The 9955-nt window shown below is 32.9% G+C and overlaps 1 long non-coding RNA gene across 1 annotated transcript; it reads right to left on the reverse strand.

Moving 5' to 3' along the window:
- Positions 1-280: 280 nt before the first annotated feature.
- Positions 281-1658, reverse strand: LOC109705846. The gene is made up of 4 exons (XR_002214938.1): positions 1637-1658; positions 1433-1566; positions 1256-1350; positions 281-338 (listed from the first exon to the last, which is right to left on the reverse strand). It is a non-coding gene; the product is annotated as an uncharacterized LOC109705846 (long non-coding RNA).
- Positions 1659-9955: the final 8297 nt, after the last annotated feature.

A 9955-nucleotide genomic window follows, 5' to 3' on the forward strand; every position in this document is an offset into this window, starting at 1 on the left:
CGTTCCCCAGGTACGCCGACAAATCCACCGTATACAAAGAAATTTTTCCTGTATACGAAGCGACGGCTGTACCTGTAGACCATACAATACTACAAAAAGTAGTATAGAGCTACTAGAGTAAACAGAAGCTAAACAAACAGAGTTCCATATATATAGTCCAATACTAAAAATATAGAGTTACTCGCACTGGCGAGTTAAGTATACTATGTACATGAACTCAAACAAAACATCTACCTGCAGTAGGGGTACCTCTAGCTCGGCACGTCTGGTAGGGCTCTAACTCGTGACGCCCTTGCCTCGATCCTGGTCGGCAACAGCAGCAGCCGAAGACGATGGCTCTGCAAAAATAGGGGATAAAACAGGGCGTGAAAACTACTGTAAAAATAGGTAGTTCTCAGTGGGTGCCGCCCTCAACAATATCGGTCCACCCACTAAGTCTACAGAAGGGAGCAAAGATAGTAGTAAATGCAGGAATAAAATCTACCGCTATGAATCACTACACTACCATGCTCTACACTAACCAACTTTAGGAAATGTCAAATCTGACTCAATCCAATCGGGACTGTATGCATATCCGTCCCTGGGACTATGAACACACCCGTCCCTGTCCAGTTGTGACTATCCAGCTACCTCCACACTATTAATCCGTGGAGAGTAAGTCCAACCGGCATGAGCGACACCAACGCGAAAGCACAGCGCCCGTCTCCGGAGTGGCACTCGTGGGAGCTACCTAACCGAGTATGCAGCGTATCTCTGTCGAGCTCAATCAGGCTCTCAAAAGCCAAAGTCAAATAACTGACTCAAACTGGTCTAACAACCAACAGGTAACGTGCCCTCGGCACAATTCGACGCCAAATAGGCGATACGGGTCCACCGTCAACCTCGACAGCACTCAACAGTCCGGAACAGCCTGAACGCTACTGTAAAAGTACACTCGACATCCCAGCACGAGTGTAACTGAAATCTAAACTATCTGGGATACCCACTAAGAGGATACTGCAACAGTAAAAATTTATACAACGGCCCCTATAGCTAAATCAGGTAGTTTAAGCATATGACGATCATAATCGCGAGTTTTCTCCTAAGACTCATCCAAGTCCAACATGTATATATATCCAAAGATAATAACCAAGGCTCCAATTCAGATTATTAATCATAGTAAATCAATGAACCGAGCAATTACTACACACAAAATAATTCCACGAATGCATGTCGACTATATAGGCACTTAGAAGTAAACCGATGATTAACCCACCTAAAACGTAAATCCCTGACAGTGAAGAAGGTCACCGGAGTCCCTGTCAAGCTCGGCGCAGCTCCCCGAACCAGCGACAACAATGCTCCACGGATCTAAACATAGAAGCCCACAATAAGCCTCGAATCTGCCCAAAGCAACAACAGCAGAGAAAAATAGTGATACAACCAAGCTAACCTTCACCAAATTCGGCAAGTAAAGGCTTCGTGGATTCCTCTCGAAGTCCCGAATCCAACGAACCAAATCTCGTCAAAATCCGACGCTCCTACGCCGAGAACGAGCCAAAACGCCAACGATCAATGCCGAAAAATCTGCAAATCAGCACATAGCTCGAATTTGATGATGCTTGGAAATGAAGAAGCAAATCGACGGAATACCCACCTCGACAGCGACTAGCACCAGGGCGATGTCAATAACGGCGAAGATCTATGCTCGCCCGGCCTCCTTGCGACACAACGGCGGCGAACGTACGCTCGAACGGCTTCGCGGTGCGACGTCGACGGCGAAACCTCCACCCGAGCTCCCTCCTTGGCTCACGATCGAAACTAGAGAGAGAGGAGTAGAAGGACAGTACAAACTCTCTCTCTCAGCTCTACATAAGCCTAAATAGAGAGAGAGGGAAAGGGTGACACGGACGAGGTGGAAAAAGACCAAAAAGTCCTCCTACCTACCCTGACGTACCGGTACATGGGCTCGCGTACCGGTACAAGAAGCCAACCCGAGACCAGTTTGCGCGCAACCTGTGCGGTGCACCGGTACACGATGATGGCTGTACCGGTACAGCAAGCAAAAAATCAGCTTTTTTGTAGATTTTCTTGCTAAATGCTGCTCTCGCGTCGCACAGAGTCCGTTTTGCGTCTATTTCGCGCCAACGTGACTCAGACTTGTCTCGACACTCTCCAGAGATGTCGACAAGCCTTCACTGCTGAACACCAAGGGTCTCACAGTTTACTTCTCAATATCAAAATATTTGCCAACTCAATATTAAGAGTTTATATTTCAAATAAAATAATTTTAAAAAAATTTAAAAAAAGTTAGCTCATTAGAAAGCAAATTAGAGGGTAAAAATTAGTGTACTTAAAAAAAAAAACTGCTTCTCTTCTTTTTTTTCTTTTTTTTTTATTTGCTTTGGAAACTATAGAATGGTTAAAAGTTAGTAGGAAAAAAAAAATAGAAAGGCAAAAAAAAAAAAGAAAAAAAAAGGCAAGTTAGCCAAAATAATTGGTCAACAAAATCAGTCCACAGATGCGTTTTGCATTCCCCACAGACAGGCTATGCATCTCCTCTCTCTCTCTCTCTCTCTCTCTCTCTTTTGTTTCAAAAATATGCATCCTCTCTCTCTCTCTCTCTGTTTCAGAAATATGCATCTCCTCTCTCTCTCTTTCGCTTGTTTCAAAAATATGCATCTCCTCTCTCTCTCTCTCTCTCTCTCATTTGTTTCTTATATACTCAACCCCTTGTTCCCCTTTGCCTCCCTACAACTCACTCCCATCTCCACAAACTCTCAAAACCCATCTCAAAAATCCATTCTCAACCAAAACCCAAAACCCAAAATATTACTCTTTTGTTCATGGAAACCACGTTCTTGTTACTTTATTTAGATTTAGATGACCCTCCGAGGGTAAAACCAACTCTTAATCCGCGGGTATGGGCGGCAGCGACTTCGGACGACGTTTGGACGGCATCGGCGAGTACGGCGGCAGCACCTCGAGTTGCTGGCGACGTCGATAGTGGATGCGGAGGCAACACCTTTGGGCGGCGTCGGCGGGTTCGGCGGCAGCGGACAGAAAAGGAGATCTAGCACAGTTCCCTTTCTTTTTTATTTCTATATATATACATTTATTTATTTATTTATTTATTTATTTATTTTTAACTTTCCTTCTTCTATCTTCTCTTGCTCTTTTTTCTCTCTTTTTTTTTGCTTTTATTTGTTTTGCAACAGAAAATGTGGATTACCGCACAGTCGCCTCCCGCCGATTCTCCATGTGATTCCATGTGTGCGATGCCCATATCCCCCTCCCCGATTCGAACTCTTTTCTCGAGCTATTTATAAAGCCCAAGCTTTCGAAATCAAGATATTTTCAGATCTTAAAAAGATCTGGGCAGAGGAGAAGAGAGAGATAGAGAGAAGGGGAAGGTTTTTAATGTTATTTACTTGTCTTGGGAGGGGAAGGTTTTAATATTATTAATATTTACTTGTCTTGGGAAACCTTGGGACCAAGAGATTTTTTTTGGGTAGGAGAGAGCTGTCTTGAAAAATTTTAAAAATATTTGGAAAAAAGAGAGAGGATTTTTTTGAAAAGGAACTGGTTTACTCTTGGGAAGGAGCTATGAAGCCAAGAGATTGTCACGTATGCATCATATTATTTTTTTATTTGTGGAAAAATGAACCATATCTGAAAATTGTTTGAAAAAAAAAAAAATCTGAGAACAATTTTTTTATTCGTAAAAAAGGAAATGCCGCCACGTATGAATTTAGAACCATCAATTAGTATATTTGTATGGATTCTTTTCTTAGTTTGAAATTTATTTCTTATTTTTTTATTCTTTTTTAGAAATAAAATTAATTAGAAATATAAATCAACTAGGATGCGAACTTGAGACCCTCGGATACCAATCACTAAATCCTTTGCCACTTGCCCTAGGACAATCGGTATTCAAAATTTATTTCTAATACAACGAAATGAATTTATTTCTAATACAACGAAATGAATAGTATGTCTGTTTTCTCCTCCCTCCCCTCAAGAAAAAATAAATAAAAGAAAAGAAAAGAAAAAGTGTCAAAATTATAGATTTAGAGTGTCATTCTACAGTAGATTAGAGTTTTGGGGTATTTCTGCGATTATTCCCTTTTCATTTTGGTAACATTCTCCGATCAGAAAAAAGTCTAGAATAATGCGGAGCACGAAAACCCTAGCGGCGGCGGCCGGCGCTGGATCCATCTAAGCATATTGAAAGTGGATCTTCCTCAAAATTGTCTTCTTATGAGAATCGCAACAACAAAATTTTAAATAATAAAATTACTATTACAGCAGCTATCTCTAAAATTATATTTTTGTTAAAAATAAATAACATTTAGGCCTCAAATGACAAATAGTATTCTACAAATACAAAAGTTATTTTAAATTAAATATTTATTCAGGATGGAGTTGGAAAGAAGCTCAAGAGATTTTTATTTTATTTTTTTTGCCTTCCCATTTGGTGTGTATTAGGGTAGCTGCTCCACCAGCCCTGAATCCATTTGCATCCCTAAAACTATACTTCTATTTGAATTTTTGACAAATCTATTAAAATCCTTTGTAAATAATTCTACTCAAACATAATTTTGATATTAAAAAACCCATCCACACTCTCCAACAAATTAAGACTTAATTTAATATTGAAATCAAACTGACGCTATTAAATAAAATAGAGTCAGAAATATATCGTAACTGACTCATCGTGATATGCAAAATGCAATATTAAGTATAGAAACAAACAAAATATCTTTCCATCGTATTTTTTCACCGCATGTAATGTAATCTTTCCGCAATTCCCCACAATTTCAAACAAAGCCTAGATTTTAGGCTCAAATAATATTTGAAAGCATAACAATACAAGCTAATCAAAAGAAGAAATCCAACCGTAGAAACAAACACGCAGGAATGTTTTGGTTTTCTCCAATTTCTCATAAAATTATACAGTTTATTACTTTCCCACTTTCTCAATCTTCTCAAATGAAAATTAACTAGAAATAGCAAATATTTAAAGTAACAACAAGGCACTAGTTGTGTGAGTGAGCTGTTTTGAATGATGCTACCATTCAAAACACAATGCAACTAATGGCCCGTTTGACTTAGTTTCTGAAAAGTGATTTGTGAAAAAGTGATTTTGGTTTGAAGAAGTGATTTTGGTTAAAAGTTGTAAAGCGTTTGGCTGAGTTTAGATAAAAGTGATTTTTCTTAAGTAATTTTGCAAAGCTGTTTGCCAAAATTTTTTTGATGTTTGCATAAATTAACTATTTTATTAAATTTTATTTTAAAATAATTTAAAATATAAATTTGAATTTGAATTAAAATTAAAATTTTTAAATTTCAAAATTATACAAAATTTCAAATTTGATATTTTAATTAAAAAAATAATTTAAAATTTTTAAAATTTAAATATTTAAAATTTAAAATAATTATGAAATTAAAATTTAAAATTTAAAAATTTAAAAATTTAAATTTAAATTTAAAAATATAAATAATTAGGAAATTTAAAATATAAAATTTTAATATTAAAAAAATATCATTTTAAATTTTAAATTCCAAACTTTAAATTTAAAATTTAAAATTTAAAATTTAAAATCTAAAATCTAAATTTAAAATTTGAAATTTAAAATCTAAAATCTAAATTTAAAATTTGAAATTTAAAATTTAAAATCTAAATTCAAATTTTGAAATTTAAAATTTAAATTTAAAAATATTAATTATGAAATTTTAAATATAATATTTTAATATTTAAAAATATAAATTTAAATTTTAAATTTCAAAGTTTAAATTTAAATTTTAAATATTAAAATTTAAAATTTAAAATTTAAATATTAAATTTTATATTTTAAAATTTAAAATTTAAATTTTGAATATTTAAAATTTATTTTCAAAAATTTAAAATTTATATAAAAGGGTATGATAGAATTGTGAGTAATGGGAGAGGTATTATTAATTATAAAAGGGTATGATAGAATTGTATTGTTTGTTTAAGGGTAATTTCGATATTTTAGTAAAAAAAAATTTAAGTGGGGAAACAGCTTATGCGGGAATCAATTTTGAGAAGCAGGTTTTTTCAGCTTCTGCTTTTGGGGGTTGAAGAATCAGTTTTCAACTTTTAGAAAGCAGAATCAGATTTTTTAGATACCTTTATCAAACACTCTATTGGGCCTAAAAGTGATTTTCAGCCGAAAATCACTTTGAAATAGCTAGGCCAAACAGGGCCTAAGTTGCATTCCATGTGTATATGTATTAAACCAAATAAGTCTCTATCATCTATAAAGACATTCCACTAGCTTAGGTAGTGAATTATTTAAAACTAGAGGAGGCCCGTGGTTTGCAGCGGATCGATAATATTCTAGTCAATCAATATATATAATTATTAAAATTAAAAATTAAAAAATTAAAAAATTATAATAATAAAAAATTCATATAGTCTTTTATGCATTATAAAAACTAATTTTTTTATTAATATTTTTAAACTTTCAATATTTGTTGAGTTAAAGTATTCTAAAATTTTCATTTAAAAATTTGATCAAACTTGGTAGTTTTAGTAGTTATTCTATAAATAAAATTTTTAATTACAAAGTTCAAATTGGAGGACTTATTCTAAATTATTATATATATTTGGTGCATATATATGCATGGTGTATATATATTATATATTATTATATATATACCTGGTGTACATTAACACCTGGTAAAAAAAATTATTATATATATATCTGGTGTATATTAACACACTATACACCATAATTTATATTAAAAAACTAATATCTAATATCAAAATTTAATTAAATATATCTTAATTATAAAATTTAATAAATTAATTATATTCACTGAATTAAATTTTAAAATCTCTATTAAAGTTTCAAATTATGTTGTGTATGTTTTTATATACACTAAGTTTAGAGAATGTTTAAAAGAGTGCAATAATAATTTTCAAAAAAAAAGGAGAAATTTTGCTTGCATATGGTGTATACTAATATTTTATACACCATAAAATTATATTAGATAATGAATGAAATATCTGATAATTAATATTAACGATTTTTGTGATGTGATAGAATTGCCAAATTATCAAATTATATATCTTATAGATTTTAAAATATTAATAATTAAAAAATAGACTTGGTATATATGATATTTTCGTAGACTGGGTGAATGCACATTTGAAGTGAAGAAGGGAGAGAGAGGAGGACACATGTCACTCCCATGGCTTTTGATATAACCCAACTTTCAAATTATACTAGTGAAGAGGCCCGCGGTTTGCAGTGGGTAGAAACCGTAATAGTATCTCATTTGGTACATCTACCGAAAGTATCTCACTGTAGGCGGCAGATATGAACCCGACGATGCCTTCTCCGGCAATGGTGATAGTGACGGCGACGACGATCTCTCCGACCGCGGCGGAAGAAGTAATTGGGCGCGCATTTGTCAGAGAGAGAGAGGGAGAGAGGGAAGGAGGCGATGGTGTATAGCTAAAGATGAGAGATAGAGAATTGATGAACAAATCGGAGATAAAGAATTGAAAGTTCGGTGAAAGGAGGAAAATGGACAATAATGAATAATTGGAGATAGAGAGGTTAGGATCGTAGATAGTAGTAGGACCATTTAAATATACTAATTGGAAGTTTGGTAGTGGAACCATTTACATTAATTGAAAGTATAGTGGAGGGAAGGTAGTGGGACCATTAAATTCACTAATTGAAAGTTTGATTAATGGGACCATTAAAATGCATATTGAAAATTTAGTAAGCATGATGAATAATTGGAGATAGAGAGATTGGGATGTAGTATGACCATTTAAATATACTAATTGAAAGTTTGGTAGTGGAACCATTTACATTAATTGAAAGTATAGTGGATGAAAGGTAGTGGGACTATTTAAATGCACTAATTGAAAGTTTGGTTAATGGGATCGTTAAAATGCATATTGAAAGTTTAATGATGGAAAGAAGAAGAGTCATATACTATTGAGGGTGAAGAAAAACTTGCCACGTGGTAACAAAGATTGAGGATTCATATAGTTTAATAGATATTTACTAATATAGAAATCGCGCTTTAATGAGGATATATAAAATTTTAATTAATTAATATATAATTATTAAAAATTAAAAATTAAAAATTTAATCATGTTCCATTCAGAAAAAATATTAATATTGTTCTTCTCAATATCATAACATTTACCAATTCAATATTAAAAGTTTAGACTAAAAAATAATAATAATTTTCGCTATAAAATTAAATAACTATATTTTATTGAAAATTTTGCATAAACTACACATTAGTAATCGATTACATGGTAGTTAAACAAATGATAGCTAAATATTATAGCTGAAAGGATCTCTCAAGTCAAATAAAAATCCACATTTCATCAAAGGTAAGTATGAGGTAGTTCAACTCTTATCCTCCATAAATCTTTTTTTATACAAATCAATATAACATAAATATACTAACAATTAGATATTTATACATTTAAAAAATAATTAACTGTTTGAATCAAAAATATAGATTAAAAAAATCCATATAAATATATAATTTGATGATTTTTGTTGGATATTTTGCCCGGAACTGAGAAAAAAAAATCAAGTGAAATATGTGGAAAGATATTAATTTTAAAAAAAATAAATCGACCGTAGGGCAGGATCGCAGTGTTGTGGTTATAGATTGGGCCATCTATGACCAACACTTTGAATCGATCAAAGCTGGAAGGAGCACGATAGCTAATTTAAGGAGGAGTAAGAGAACTTGAGCAAAGCTTTTGAAATGGCTTTCTCCAAACTTCAAAAGCTCAGTAATTATTGTATGTGGTATAAGATTATTGCTTATAAGAAGATGTAGAATGTCATTACGTATAAGAGAGTTATACAAAGAGAAAAGTTATTATCTCTTGGGAAGGTGAAGAAGTTTCTTGGGGAGGTAAAAAGACTTCTTGGAAAGATGAGAAGAATTATTACCTTTAGTAAGGTGAAAAGGCCTCTTGGGAAAGTGATACAAATTATTACATTTTGAAAAGGTAAAGAAGTCTCTTGGGAAGGTGAAAAGGCTCATTGGGAATGTAAGAAGAACTATTATCTTTGGAAAGATAAAAAAACTCTTGGAAAGGTGAGAGGAAAGGTGAAAAGGCTTCTTGAGGAGGTGAAAAGCCAAAGAGATAGTTAGGAAAGAGAGAGTCTTGGTGAAAAGGCTTCTTGAGGAGGTGAAAAGGCAAAGAGATAGTTAGGAAAAAGAGGCTTAGGGAGAGCCCGACGTAAGCTCTCAAAAACCATTAAATTATGTATTTATATATATGGATTCTTTTCTTTCGTTCGAAATTTATGTATTTATATAAATTCTTTTCTTAGTTCAAAATTTATTTCTTATTTTTTGATTATTTTTTAGAAATAAAATTAGTTAGAAATATGAATTAATTAGGATGCGAATTTGGGACCCTCGTATACCAATCACCAAACCCTTTGCCATTTGCGCTAGAAGTATGTCTATTGTCTCCTTCCTCCCCTCAAAAAAAAAAAAGAAAAAAAAAAGAAAAGAAAAAGTGTCAAAATTATAGGTTTAGAGTGTCATTCTACAATAGATTAAAGTTTTGGGGGTATTTGTGCACTTATTCCCTTTTCATTTTGGTAACAATCTCGAGCACGCATGTTTTCCTTTTAAGTTTTCTTTTGGTATCTGTTAGCTCTTCGTAGTGCAAGAAAAAGTAAAAAAGAAAAAGAAAAAAAGGGTTTTTGGATGATGGACAAAAGCTTGTTTGCAGGTATACAAGGATCAATGTTTTGTTAAAAACTGGGCTTAAGCAGGGTATACCCCTGTTTACTCATCAAAAAAAAAAAAAAAAAAAAAAAAAAAAAAAAAAAAAAAAAAAAAAAAGAAAAAAAAAAAAAAAAAAAAAAAAAAAAAAAAACTGGGCTTAAGCATTTTCAGTAAGTGGTTCAGGCTTGGGAAGATCCAAGATAACAAAAAGCTAATA

This window comes from Ananas comosus, unplaced genomic scaffold (genome assembly GCF_001540865.1).
Source record: "Ananas comosus cultivar F153 unplaced genomic scaffold, ASM154086v1, whole genome shotgun sequence".
In the NCBI taxonomy this organism is placed as follows: Eukaryota; Viridiplantae; Streptophyta; class Magnoliopsida; order Poales; family Bromeliaceae; genus Ananas; species Ananas comosus.